Source organism: Leptonychotes weddellii, chromosome 7 (genome assembly GCF_054177405.1).
Source record: "Leptonychotes weddellii isolate Sample4059 chromosome 7, ASM5417740v2, whole genome shotgun sequence".
NCBI classification, from domain to species: domain Eukaryota; kingdom Metazoa; phylum Chordata; class Mammalia; order Carnivora; family Phocidae; genus Leptonychotes; species Leptonychotes weddellii.
Window position 1 is genome coordinate 72,001,136 of NC_138375.1, and position 14,861 is coordinate 72,015,996.

The window sequence follows — 14,861 nt, forward strand, 5'->3', positions numbered from 1 at the left end:
GAATTGGTTTATGAAAAGGCAATGTTGAAGCAATATAGATCCAGGTCAGCATTTTCTAACTCTAAGTTTTTATTCTAACCACAGCCTAGCTTAAGTAGATAGATTTGTCTCTCCATTTCCTGTCTCATATGTGAAATGCCTATTTGTCTTTAAAATGAGCAAGAGTGGTAGAGAAAGAGAAAATCAATTCATGGAATCCCAGAATTAGAAACACTGAGTCCTTAGGGTGCCTGGGTGGCTCAGTCAGTTGAGGGTCTGACTCTTGATTTCAGCGCAGGTCATGATCTCAGGGTCGTGAAATGGAGCCCTGTGTGGGGTTCCACACTGGACATAGAGCCTGCTTAAGATTCTCTCTCTGCCTCTCCCTCTGCCCCTCCCCCCAGGCTCTCTCCCTCTCTCTAACAAACAAAAACAAAAACACTGAGTCTCTTCAAGCAGCCATCACTGTGGTTCCCAGAAGGGTAACCAGACACAGTGACAAAGCCAGGCAAATGAAATTACGAGATGGGGCTTTGAGTGCCTTGTGAAATGGCAATGAAACTATAGGAAATCCTTTGGACATGCAAGAGACCAGCCTATACTTAGGCAGTATTAATCCAAGTGGCACGTTGAACACTTTCACCTGGGTTCATATTCTTACGACCCTACAATTCCAGTGATGAGAAGAGGCAGGAAGCAAGGCAAGGTAAACCGCAAGAAAGACTCTCTGAGTGAATGAAAGAGCAGTGATCCCTAAGCTTAGGGATCACAGAGAATGAGCCATGGAATCCTAGCAGCGTTTCCTCTGACTCTATTTTTATGTGTATTCTTTTCACAGTGTTTGTACTCAGTTATTTTCACCTTTCATCTTATATTATCCAGTCAAGACAATATTTTTCAAAGTTACTTAACTCAGCCCCTTTCTTTACCACTTGTGTTAGTGTGGGTTTATAATACAGTTATGTTCAATTATCAGAATCTGTATTTCCTTTTGGGCTCCCCTGACATTTTTTTTAAAGATTTTATTTATTTATTTGAGAGAGCATGAGCAAGAGCTCACAAGCAGGGGAAGCAGCAGAGGGAGAGGGAGAAGCAGGCTCCCCACCAAGCAGGGCCCAATGCAGTGCTCAATCCCAGGACCCTGGGATCATGACCTGAGCCAAAGGCAGATACTTAATAGACTGAGCCACCCAGGAGCCCCTTCCCCTGACATTCTAACTCATTTTTTAAAAGAATGTGCCCACAGGGAGGCCTGGTTGGCTCAGTTGGTAGAGCATGTGACTCTTGATCTCAGGGTCATGAGTTCAAACCCCACATTGGGCACGGAGCCTACTTAAAAAAATTAAAATTAAAATAATAAAAAAATAAGGTTGACATACAGTAAAATTCCCTCACTGTGGCATACAGTTCTCTGGATGTTGACAAAAGCACTGAGTCATTCATTCCCCTCCATAGTACTGTACCAAATAGTTCCATCACTTCCAAAATTCCCTTGACTACACTTTGTGGTGAACCCCTCCTCTCGGACTCAACCTTGGCACTGATGATCTGCTTTCTGGCTTTGCATTTTCCCAGAATGCCATATATTTGGAATCAGAGAAAATGAAAGTCTTTTAGTCTGGCTTCTTTCACTTAAAAAATGCATTTAAGATTCATGCATATTGCTGTGAGAATCCATCGTTTTGGGTTTTTTTCCTTTTTCTTGCTGAGTAGTATTCTATTGCATGTATGTAGCACTATTTACTCATCCATTCCTGTGCTGAAGGACGTTTGTATTGTTTCCAAATTTTGGAGCTTATGAATGAAGTTGCTATGAATGTAAACATACTAGTGTTCATAAATTATTATGATTATAATTCCCTACAGTAAATGCTTAGGAGTAGGAAAGTTAGGTTATACGGTTATATGGTAAATATACAGTATGTTTATCTTTATATGTAATTGTCCGAATATTTTCCAAGGTTGCCATACTATTTTGCATTCCCACCAAGTTGCTCTTTATATTCACCACACTTTATGCTGTAATTTTTTTTTTATTTTAGTCATTTTAATATGAGTAGTGATATCTCATTGGGGTTTTAATTTGTAATTTCCTAAAGACTAATGATGTTGATCATCTTTTCGTATGCTGATTTCTCATCTGTATATCTTCTTTGATGAAGTATCAGTTCAAATGCATCCTCTTTTTTAATTTCAAAAAATTATAAAGATCTTTATACACCTTGTATACAAGCCTATTATTAGGTAAGTGATTTGCATAGATTTCCTTCCAGGATAGTCATATGACTTTTCTTTTTGTTACCTTAAAAGTACTTTTCATAAAGCAAAATATTTTAATTTTGATAATTTATCCAAGTCATAATTTTTTTCTTTGATGAATCTTGCTTTTGGAGTCATATCTAAAAACTACTGGCAAAACCCAAATCACACAGATTTTCCAACTCTAGGATTACCATTAAGGTCTATGATCCATTTTGAGTTAATTTTTGTGTAAAGTGTGAGTTGTGTGTCAAATTCACTTTTTTGCACATGGACATTGAGTTGTATTAGCATTATTTGTTGGAAGACTATACTTTCTTTCTTGATTTGTCTTTGCACTTTGGTCAAAATCATTTTACTATGTTAAAATAGATGTATTTCTGGGCTTCCTATTTTGTTTCATTGATCTCTTTGTTCTTTCATTGATACCACATCTTGAATACTGTAGCTTTTAGTAAGTTTTGAAAATAAGTAGTGTGAGTCCTCCAACTTGTTCATTTGCTTCAAAATCATGTAAGTTACCTTAGTTCCTTTGCCTTTCCATACAAATGTTAGAATAATCTCATGATTAACTAAAACTAACCAACAAACAAACATAAAACCCAAAAAAAACCACTGTTGGGATTATAGTTTGTTAATTTGGTGAATTACACTGACCAATTTTCAAATGTTGAGTAAGTTTGCATTCCTGAGGTGAATCCCACTTGGTCAAGATAGATTATCCTTTTTATATGTTACTATATTTAATTAGTTAATATTTTGTTGAGGACTCTTAAGTCTATGTTCATGAGAGATATTTTTCAGTATTTTTCTTATAAAACCCTTGTCTGGTTTAGACATTAGAATAATGTTAGCCACATAAAATGAGCTGGGAAGTGTATTCCCTTCTATTTTCTGGATGTGGGACTGCATGAACTTGGTATTATTTCTTCCTTATATATTTGGTAGAATTTACCAATAAAATCACTTGGGCATGGAATTCTTTTTTGGAGGAGATTCAATTTCTTTACCAGAAAAAGGATTATTCTAGCTATCTATTTCTTCTTGAGTGCATTTTGGTAATCTGTTTTTTCAGGAATGGGTCAATTTTACCTAAGTTTTAGAACTTATGGACATAGAATTTTTTGTGGTATTTCTGTATTATCCTGATGATGTCTATGATGTCAGTAGTGACATCCTCTTATCATTCCTGATATTGGTAGGTTGCATTTTTCTGTGTTTTTAAAAAATTGTTGTTGTCAATTAGATGTTTACCAATTTTCCTTTTTCAAAGAACCAGTTTTTGGTTTCACAGATTTTCACTTATCACTCTTCTATTTTCAAATTCATTGATTTCTACTCATTATTATTTCCTTTCTTTTGCTTGTGGTAAGTTTACTTTTCTTCTTCTGGTTTCTTAAGGTAGGAAGTTAAGATCACTGCTTTGAGTCCTTTCCTCTTTTCCAATATGAACATTTAATGCTATAAATTTTCCTGTAAGCACTGCTTTCATTGCAAATCTCATTTTGATATGTTGAGTTTTCATACTCACTCATTTCAAATTATTTCTCAATTTCCCTTGAGGTTTCTTTTTTGACCCATGAATTATTTAAAATTGTGTTGTTCAATTTTCAAATATTTGGAGATTTTCCAAAATCTCTATGTTACTGATTTCTATATTAATTCCATTATGATCTGAAAACATACTACATATGGTTTCTATTTGAGTTCAGTTAGCAGTTGAATTGTTGTTTGTTGCTGCTGTGGTTACCCTCAGTGTGCCATGGGCTTCAAATTTCTGCAGTCATACTTTGTGTTTGGTGTGGGAGTTTCTATGCCAGAACAGTGTCTCATCTGGGTGCCACACTGCAGGTTGCCTCTTGAAGATTCTCCTCAGAAAAGATTTCTTGGCAATGTGTGTGTTGCACTTCTGCCCACTCCCTGCAATATTCTGCTCTTACTTGTAATTTGTAATTCTAAGTGTGTTAGTTTGTTAGTGGAAATTCTCTGCTGTTTTGATGAAATCTCTGTCTTAGGCAGACTCTAAATTCTGGGTCTCGGGGATGGAGTCTTTTAATTCCTTCCCACTCCCTCTTCTCAGCTCTGAGCTGAGGGCATAGTCCTGCTCCTTGCCCAGGAGGGGGCATTTTTCCTCCATGAGTCCCGTCCTCAAGCTGACCTGAGTTTTCCCCAGTGTCCTAAGGACAAGAATTTCTTTCCCATCTTTCAAGGCTCCTGTTCCCTTCCTCTGTGTCTACATGTTCCTCAATGAACACATTTTTGAGTCTCTTTTGGATCTTCTCTGTGAGCATCTTTTGGTGTTCATTGCAGATGTGCTATCTCCCTGACTCTCTGGAGTCAGAAGGAAATTCATGAACTTACGCTGTTCCTTCTCTTCTACCTAGTGCTACTGACTTTGTTTTCTCTAAGTTTCTGCCATTTTTAAGTCTCTTGTCTGCTCCTCTCCGTTCTTCATTTAACCAGCCTCCAAAGCAAGGCTTTTATTTCCCTCAAATGTTGGGGCTGTACTCAGCTCTGACTTGCATAATGCTGACTATGGCCCAAATTATATAATTTCAGAATTTGGAGATAGAATTCCAGTGTCTTATTTAAAAGGATGAATTAGTGGCCTGGAGGCTGATAAAATATTACAGAAACCTGAGTAACTTAGCGTTCTGACTGTAAAGGAGAGCCCTGCTTCAACTTGCTTTCATTCATCCCTACCTCAATTCCATTTCATTCCCTTGATGTGTTGGAGAAAGCTAAAAATCCAAGTCCCCCTTGAAAATGACAATTACATTTTCTACTGTGCTGGGTTTTATGTAAAGAAAACTTTATTAAAAATTATATTTCATGTACAAAAAATATATTAAAGAGTTATAAGAACTATAAAAATAGAAAGCTGCACCAATTTTCTCCAGGCTGCTTATTAAATAAAGGAGATGGTGCATATACTTGATTTAGTGAATGTGAATTAAACAATCTGTGTGTATTATGAGATGTATTGACTCTGAGGGCCATTTCACCCCACCAGATTTCTTTATAGCAGTATTATGTTTGTTTTCTTATGCAAAATATATATGTACTGATTAATGAAAAGAAATGTAGTAAAGTGAAAAATGTGACTTGCATTCTTTTTTTCTTGATTTTCCCCTTTAGAAATCCTCCTGATCATGCAGATTATCATTTCATTGAAGAGTCTTCTTCTTTGTTTAAAGCCATTGATAGTTCTTGTGTGCCAAACTCCTTTCTCAAAGTCAGATTAGACCTGTAGTATTAGTGATAAATGTCACCTCTACCAGGCAACTATAAGGTTTTAAAAATATGCTGTGCACAATAGCAAGTTGGAGTTACAGTATGTTGAAAGAGGAGGTATCAGTGAAGGATAATTTCTGGATACTTATTTTGAATTCTCTCTTTCCCAGAACTCATGACCAGGATCAAAGAAGCAGTATACATTCTACTCTTTGTCAAACGCTATTAACAGTGGTGAGACCTAGGCATCACTTCTGGAAGCTTGTGAAGATAAGAACAATAGGGATGCACAACAAATCAAAGATCCTAGAGTTCCATCTTTAATAATGAAACTATCAGCCTCTTAAGCCCCATAAGACAGTTAGAACTGAAACCATCTATAGCCACCAACATACCATCTATATTAACATGACTTTATTATTCCTGGAAATTCTTGCTCAGGAAGATAACATTCCAAATACTGTATTGTTTATTTCACATACTTCCTGAAAAGCCATCTATCTGAACAACAGATTATTCTTCAATAATTTGCTAAACTGGAATCATCAAAAACTTAGGCTTTTTACTCTTCAAGTTTCTTTTCAAACTCTCATATCTCTGTGTTTACTAATCTTAAACTATCATATCATATCATTAACTTAGTTCCCATCAGGCCTTCAGTATCGAAAAACTTTTAAATAGCTCTCCAACGGATTTCCCAATTTTGTCCTTTGCTTCCAAGATTCTCCTAAGACTCTCAAGATAGTGACCTCTCTAGCTTTAGTAAATAAACTTGGCATTCCTCCATTTACAAGGTATTTTTGACTTTAGGAAGTCATCAGTATATGTGACTAGGGGCAAAGGGGCAGATAAATGAAATTGATGAGCTTTAATAGTTGATAGAGTCACTGGCTGCTTTTCCCAGGGATAGTCCCTGTGAAAATGTCTGTAATGGCAATGAAATTAAAGTGGACATTAAGATGCATTCTGAGGGCCTTTTCACCCCACCATTTTAGGTTTTCGGTTTCTTTCCATGTAAAATTTGCTTCACAGATTTCCAGAACTTGAAATACAAGTCTTTTCACAGGCATTTTAATTTCTCTTCAGAACTCAAGTGATCATTTTTTTCCCCCTCTCTCACTAAGAAATAGAAAAGTGTTCAGATATGCTGTTGCCATGTTTACTGAATTTTTAAAAAGAAAATGATCACTGAAACATCTTGTGAGTGGGAAAAATACTATCGCTGAAGCAAGGATTATGTACACCTAACAGTCTGAGTACAAATCCGTGACTTTAAATTTTAAAACACCAATTTATTACACATATCTACATTGCAAATAGCAAATATTGAAATGAACATCAAATTTGTGTTACATAGTTGTTGATGGGGAGCCAAATACTAAACTGCTATTATTCAAAGAAGAGACTATTATTTATTTCCCTTTTTTGTCATTACTTACCCTTTCTCACTATTATATCCAAAGCATAGTTTTAATTATACAACAGCTGTTAGGCACATGTTATTTCTTTTTTTAAAGCTTATTCTATCTGAAATATGAAGGCTGCATTTATCAACTTCCTTTAAAAGGAAGGACAAGCCCAAGACATATCTGTGGAATATAAGGTCCTGTGCCAAAGCAATTTATGTTTCTTGATTTTATTTTAATGAAAATCACTGCTGCCTCCATAGTTACACCCCTGTTCATTATGAAATAATTTTAAGAGGCTGCCTACTCTCAGAGAATTCCATTTCAGTAGTTCTTTTTAACATTCCAGGACCATTTTAAATAACAATGTGAATTATTTTAAGGAAATTCATTTTCAAATACAAGCTAAATGGGAATCTTAGAAAACAGCCTTACTGGAGTAAAAAATGTGCTTTGGAATACATTTTGCTATTTTACTAGCAAAGGGAGTTTTTTCATCTGTAAAAGGATGTTTCCTAAGTGATAATAAGGTTTATAGTTTTTTGATAAGAAATTTACAGGACTCTGACTTGTGATTAATAGCCATTGCCCTAGAGACACTGTCATTGGAGGTTCAATACCCATAAAAACAGTAATAGCATTAAGCTTAATATCATACTTAACTTATTTATTTGATGTTAGGTGAAATGTATTTCAATATGATAGCAAATCAGGGAGTTATTCTGTTGTCTCTTTTTTTTTTAACTTGATAACCCTGAAGGAATTGACTAATAAAAATACATTCTGTTTATTTTAAATTTTGTAAGAACTGTTCAGTCTGTCTCTGTCTCTGTCTCCCTCTCTCTCTCTCTCACACACACACACCAGTATTACTTCTAACATGACTAGCCTCCCCCAGCTTCTCTAAGCCATGATGATGCGTTGTTTGTTTATTTTGCTCTGTTTTATTTTGGTTAAAACTAGCAGTAGCAAGGGCGCTTGGGTGGCTCAGTTGGTTAAGCGACTGCCTTCGGCTCAGGTCATGATCCTGGAGTCCCTGGATCGAGTCCCACATCGGGCTCCCTGCTCGGCAGTGAGTCTGTTTCTCCCTCTGACCTTCCTCCCTCTCATGTGCTCTCTCTCATTCTCTCTCTCTCTCTCTCAAAAAAAAAAAAAATAAACTAGCAGTAGCAAGTCATTCCTTTGATCTTGAAATTATTCAGTATGTTGTTTGCCTCACTTTTTCAGCTTCTTCAAAAGTTTTAAAGGCTTTTCTTCTTATTCGTGTATATATATATATATACACATAGCAGAGATACCCTAGAGAATAGAGTTTGCCTGATGGAAGATTAGGGAGCTGGATTTCCATATAGGCTATATGTGTATGTGTGTGCAAGCTCACATGTGTATGTGAGTGTGTGTGTGTGTGTGTGTGTACATTGTGGGCCCTGATCCCTGACGAAGTCTCTCTCCTTTATTAAACTTTATTCAGGCTCCTCTGAGTCCTCTTTTTGACTAGACCTCATCTTTGGGTCATGACATCAACAAAAGTTTATTAACATGTATGTTGCACATACACATGGGAATGGGCAGTGATGAGTAACTCAAAGGGATGCTTAGAACTTGAGCTTATATAGCATCTTAGCAGAGAATAATAATTTTGTAGAGAAGTGGCAAGACAAAGGAAAAGAACTTTGAACTTCTAAGATGGCAAACTGTGGGAAGATAAATACATGGAGAACTAAGAAAAGATAAGAGCTTGTTAGTAAAGTCTATTATGTACATTACTCTGGTGCCATATCTGGGCTGATAAAGTTCTAGAGTTGTCTCTAGTAATTAACTTCTGTCCTTTGTGGTGGAGGAGAGGGGAAGGGAGACATCTTTATAAATTTATGTCTGCTTTTAGGCAATAGTGGGAGAGGAGAGAGCTTTTCTTGTATCTACTTCTTTTCAATTGCCTTCAGCTCAAAATAATTTATATGCAAAAGAGGCATCCTTTGGTGTGGCCTATTCTGCTGCCCTTCACCTGCACAGCTCAGTTTTAGCAAGAATCTCCCTTAGTAAGTTTAGAAAGAATCCCTCACTCTTCTTATCTGACCAAATTTCTCATTTCCCATTTTTGATATCTGACCACTCTGGCCTGTGTTCAGCAAGAATCCTCTTAAGTTTGTTTAGGAAGAATCGTCCTCATCTTGATGCCTCTTAGGAATTTTTCATCCACTGCTCCCCCATTCTTCCCAATGGCTATAAATCCCCAGCTATCTTTGCTATCTTTGGAGTTAAGTCAATCTCTCTCCCCTATTGCAATAGTCTTGACACCTATCAAAATAGTTCTGAATGAACTTTTCCTTTCCACTTTAATGAGTGTCAGAAATTTTTTTCCTTAGTATCCCCATCATTAACAATTCAGCCTAATTCTGGTCCTACAATCAGAAGTCAAATGGAACTGGAAATTTCACCTTGTAGAATTTCCAGGGACCAAACATCCTCTCACGGTGTTGTGCACTTTCTCTTTGCAGTTTGCAGAGTGATGTAGAAACACCAATACTGCATGCATGTTCAACACATTCAGAGCTATGGTTAATAAGAATGTGGAGAGGGGCAATGGATGCAAATGATCTCCCGACTTCCTCACTCCAAGGTTTAAGCCGGTGGTCCCCTACCACTCCTTTCTGGGAGGTCTCATAGGTGTGACATGTTGTGAAAGTGTATGAATCACAGAATTAAAACAAAAGAATATTTATGTCAAAGAAAGAGCACAAAAGGGTTGATGATAAAGCAAAAATTCACCTGAGTTGTGGAGACTGAAATTCATGAGAAAAAGATGGAAAAGTACTCTCACTGATCTTCAGAACATAAACTTTTACTGTTTCTTTACTCTTCCTTTTTTCTTTCTCCTCCCTCAGAGATAGTAAACCATTGTATCATTTATGTATGCTGCCATTTATATGTCCCTTACAACTTTAATATGTATTATTTCAACAATCCTCAACATAACAGTCTGAAGTTGTTATTACTATACCTGTTTTACAGGGCAGGACTCTCAAGCATGCAGAGATTAAATGATTTGTTCATGACCACACAGCTAATAAGTGGCAAGCCAAAATTTAAACTCAACCCTGACTAAAATTTGTTCTTTGGATATTTGCCAGTGCTTTTCAAGTCTTCATGTGCATCTTTAAATAATCTGTCTTGTTAAAATGCACATCTAGGAGCAGGAGCTCTGGGTGGGGACCTGGGATTCTGCATTGGTAGGGGATGCTGATGTTGCATTTCCCTGGGCCACACTTTGAGTAGCACTTGATGGTCATTAATTGGAAGTTGTAAAGTTTTCACCGATAATGTGCTTCATCATAATTTTGCCTCATTACTTTAACATATGTCTAAAATAACATAAATTGATTTATCCCAAAGTCCTTATTCTTCACTCAAACCAATGGTTAGAGCTTTTTGGTATCCATAGAATTGCCCCAATCAAACTCTCCCTCAAGGTTTTTGCTTAGAAATCTCAAATGTAGTACTTTTTGTTTTTAGTCCATCCATCAAATCTTTCACTCTACTCACCATTTTTTTCTCCCTCTCCTCTGAACTCCTTTCAATTTATCTAGATCTTTTGGACACCTGTAAGCAAAAAACTGAATGCTTTATTCCAGGTGTGGACCCATCATTCATATGGAAAATGCTATCACATCACGTCTCTCAGTTTTATGACACAAGTGATACAATCTCTTTCGGTATTGAGTTCAAAAGAATCCTGCACCTTTTTGTGACTCAGCTATATTGAAGATTTCTATCTAATTTGACATGGTAATTTACAGCCTCAAATATCTGTGCTTCTTCAAAAGAACTAATTTACATCTTTGAAGCTGGATGACACGTTTTTTCCTATACCATGCGTGTTTCATCATTTTGTTGTTACTGATGTTAGCACACAGCCCTCTTCATTTCCTAATTTGGTTTGATTGTTGGTGGGGAGCCTCTTTCATACCCTTTATCGCATATGGACTGCTATCGAAGGCAGAAACACACTCTATATTCCAAATGCCTCCAGATTGAAATGATGAAGTTCTAGAGCTAGGATTTTCAATTGTTTAAGAGTAAGACAAGGTGTCATGGATTCTATTTTGGGAGGTCCTGTGAGGCAAGGCCAACAGGATTTAAGAGCTGATTAATTGGTTAATACATTTGAAATTCTGTATATTATAAAACTTTCATTTTCAAGTTTTCCTTGGTTTTTCCTCCTTCTGCCACTGTGTTTGTGATACTCTTAGCTACCTAGAAATGTTTCTTTTGAAAAATTCCAATTTAGTCTTAGGTCAACCAGGAGGAAAAGGACTGATTCATGTGTAAGCCAGGAGAGCTAAGTGGAGAGCCTGTTCTGAGCATAAGGTCTCCTTTTAATTACATTTACGCATATTTGAAAAAGAGTTGTACCTTTATATAAGAGGCTTGTGTTTATTCATTTTATACTTAAATACTGGTGAATTGCCCTTTGCAATGAGAACTCCAATATGGGATAGTAAGGTCACTCACTAAAGACAGCTGAAAAAGCCTGGAAAAATCTAGTTGTGTGTTTGTGTGTGTGTGTGTGAGTGTGCATGTGAGTGCAAGCATGTAAGAGAGCACATGTGAGTAGGCTAACAAGGGAGCGGAAGGAAGACAAAAGGAGTGAAAGATAAGGAGGGAGGGAGAGATAACTAAAGAACATTTTAAATCTTTTTTTCCCCCTGAGTTCTACCTAATTAGAATTTTCTATCACCAAGGCTTCTTTGATACTATAGTTGCGAATATTTTTTAATTCGACCAATACATACTGAGGACCTCCTGTGAGTCAGTGACCAGCTAGGTAGCAAAAGGGGAAAGGCTGAAAAATATACTGTTGATGCCTTGAGGATTTCATCAATTATTAGGTGAGGTAAATTTCTGCAGCTCAATTAGTTCTTTTTATTGCAGTCCTAGTTTTCTTTTGTTACTTTATGCCAGGGAAACAACTTCTTATTGGAAGGAATACAACTTCTTATTCTGGGAAGAACAGGAAAGTCCTAGAAAAATTTACTGTAGAGAGGTATTTGGGCAGGACCCTGAAGACTAGGCTGGGATTTCTGTTAGATAACGATAGGTGAAACAAAATGTCACAGACTTTTGTTTTGGGAGACCCTGTGAGGCAAATTCCAAAACAGGGCTTAGCTGCTTGTGAGCTCAGGATAATAAATTTAAACTTGCATATACTGTCAAATTTTATAAAGTATTTATATAACAAAGCAGTATTTCCCTGGAGAAAGTAGGAGAGAACTGTATACGTGTATATTGTTCCTCCCAAATAAATTAGTTCTTGACCTCTGAAACAGAATCCTACTTCTTGGTTGCCTGAGTTATATTTGTCTAAATACTTTTTAGTACAAAATGGAACAAAAGGAATGCTTGCCAATTAACACAGGGCTGGATTACAGGGACATGGACTCTACGGCAATGATTCATTCCTGCTTTGTTGTAGGACATTGTTGACTGCCATATACAGTTTCTATCAGCAAAAATTCATGCCTAGGGCACCTGGGTGGCTCAGTTGGTTAAGCGACTGCCTTCGGCTCAGGTCATGATTCTGGAGTCCTGGGATCGAGTCCCGCATCGGGCTCCCTGCTCAGCGGGGAGTCTGCTTCTCCCTCTGACCCTCTCCCCCTCATGCTCTATCTCATTCTCTCTCTCAAATAAATAAATAAAATATAAAAAAAAAATCATGCCTAAAATTCTGTCACATGACATAGATTTTAGTGTCTAAATTCATCTTATTGATGAGAAAACTGATGCAAAGAGAGGTTAAATTGTCTAAGGCTAGTTACGTAGTAGCTAAACAGGGATTCTAATCTCCATATTTCTGACTCCAGAAACTGTATGTGTAACTCAAACACTACATTTTTATGTATGTCCACACTCTTATGTCACATGAACAATTAGTTAACTGTAGCAGTGTTGATGCTCAGTGAACTTACACAATGCACGTTCTACAGAAGAAACAAAAGATGACTACTAAGTGATATTTACAACTCAAGAGCATATAAGTTAGTAGGTAAACATTTTTACGTCTATAATTTAAATTCAACGCTCTGCTAAGTGCTATAATAGAAGAAAAAATTAATATTAGTGGAGGTTACAGAGGGGAGATTAATTTTAACTAGAGGGCTCTGCAATGATTTTCTTTTTATTATGTTCAGTTAGCCAACATATAGTACATCATTACTTTTTGATGTAGTGTTCAACCATTCCTTAGTTGCGTATAACATCCAGTGCTCATCACAACACGTGCCCTCCTTAATACCTATCACCTGGCTACCCCATGCCACCACCCCCCTCCCTTCTGTAACCCTCAGTTTGTTTCCCAGAGTCCAGAGTCTCTCATGGTTTGTCTCCCTCTCTGATTTCTTCCCCTTCAGTTTTCCCTCCCTTCCCCTGTGGTCCTCTGCACTATTCCTTATGTTCCATACATGAGTGAAACCATATGATGATTGTCTTTCTCTGCTTGACTTATTTCACTTAGCATAATCCCCTCCAGTTCCATCCATGTCGATGCAAATGGTAGGTATTCATCCTTTTTAATGGCTGAGTAATATTCCATTGTATATATGAACCACATGTTCTTTATCCATTCATCTGTTGAAGGATATCTTGGCTCTTTCCACAGTTTGTCTATTGTGGACATTGCTGCTATGAACATTGGGGTGCATGTGCCCCTTCTTTTCACTATGTCTGTATCTTTGGGGTAAATACCTAGTGGTGCAATTGCTGGGTCATTAGGTAGCTCTATTTTCAACTTTTTGAGGAACCTCCATACTGTTTTCCAGAGTGGCTGTACCAGCTTGCATTCCCACCAACAGTGTAAGAGGGTTCCCCTTTCTCCACATCTTTGCCAACATTTGATGTTTCCTGCCTTGTTAATATTTGCCATTCTAACTCATATAAGGTGGTATCGCATTTCAGTTTTGATTTGTATTTCCCTGTTGGTTAGTGATATTGAACATTTTTTTCATGTGTCTGTTAGCCATTTGTATGTCTTCTTTGGAGAAGTGTCTGTTCATGTCTTCTGCCCATTTCTTGACTGGATTATTTGTTTTTTGGGTGTTGAGTTTGAGAAGTTCTTTATAGATCTTGGATACCAGCCCTTTAACATTTGCAAATATCTTCTCCCATTCTGTGGGTTGCCTCTTATTTTTGTTGACTGTTTCCTTTGCTGTGCAGAAGCTTTTATCTTTATGAAGTCCCAAAAGTTCATTTTTGCTTTTGTTTCCCTTGCCTTTAGAGATGCATCTTGAAAGAAGTTGCTGTGGCTGATGTCGAAGAGGTTATTGCCTATGTTCTCTTCTAGGATTTTGATGGATTCCCATCTCACATTGAAGTCTTTCATCCATTTTGAGTTTATCTTTGTGTATGGTGTAAGAGAATGGTCGAGTTTCATTCTTCTGCATGTGGCTGTCCCATTTTCCCAGCACCATTTATTGAAGAGACTGTCTTTTTTCCATTGGATATTCTTTCCTGATTTGTTGAAGATTAGTTGACCACAGAGGTGAGGGTCCTTTTCTGGGTTCTCAGGTCTGTTCCATCGATCTATGTGTCTGTTTTTGTGCCAATACCATGTGTCTTGATGATCACAGCTTTGTAATATAAGCTTGAAGTCAGGCATCGTGATGCCCCCAGCTTTGGCTTTCTTTTTCAACATTTCCTTGGTGATTCAGGGTCTATTTTGGTTCCATACACATTTTAGGATTGTTCCAGCTCTGTGAAAAATGTCAATGGTATTTTGATAAGGATTGCATTGAAAGTATAGATTGCACTGGGCAACATAGACATTTTCACAATGTTTATTCTTCCAATCCATGAGCATAGAATGTTTTTCCATCTCTTTGTGTCTTCCTCAATTTCTTTCATAATTGTTCTATAGTTTCTATAGTATAGATCCTTTACTTCTTTGGTTAGGTTTATTCCTAGGTATCTTATGGTTTTTGGTGCTATTGT

At 37.0% G+C, this 14,861-nt stretch overlaps 1 non-coding gene across 1 annotated transcript; it reads left to right on the top strand.

Moving 5' to 3' along the window:
- Positions 1-1,229: 1,229 nt before the first annotated feature.
- Positions 1,230-1,302, top strand: TRNAK-CUU (transfer RNA lysine (anticodon CUU)). The gene has a single exon. It is a non-coding gene; the product is annotated as a tRNA-Lys (tRNA).
- The last annotated feature ends 13,559 nt before the right edge of the window (positions 1,303-14,861 follow it).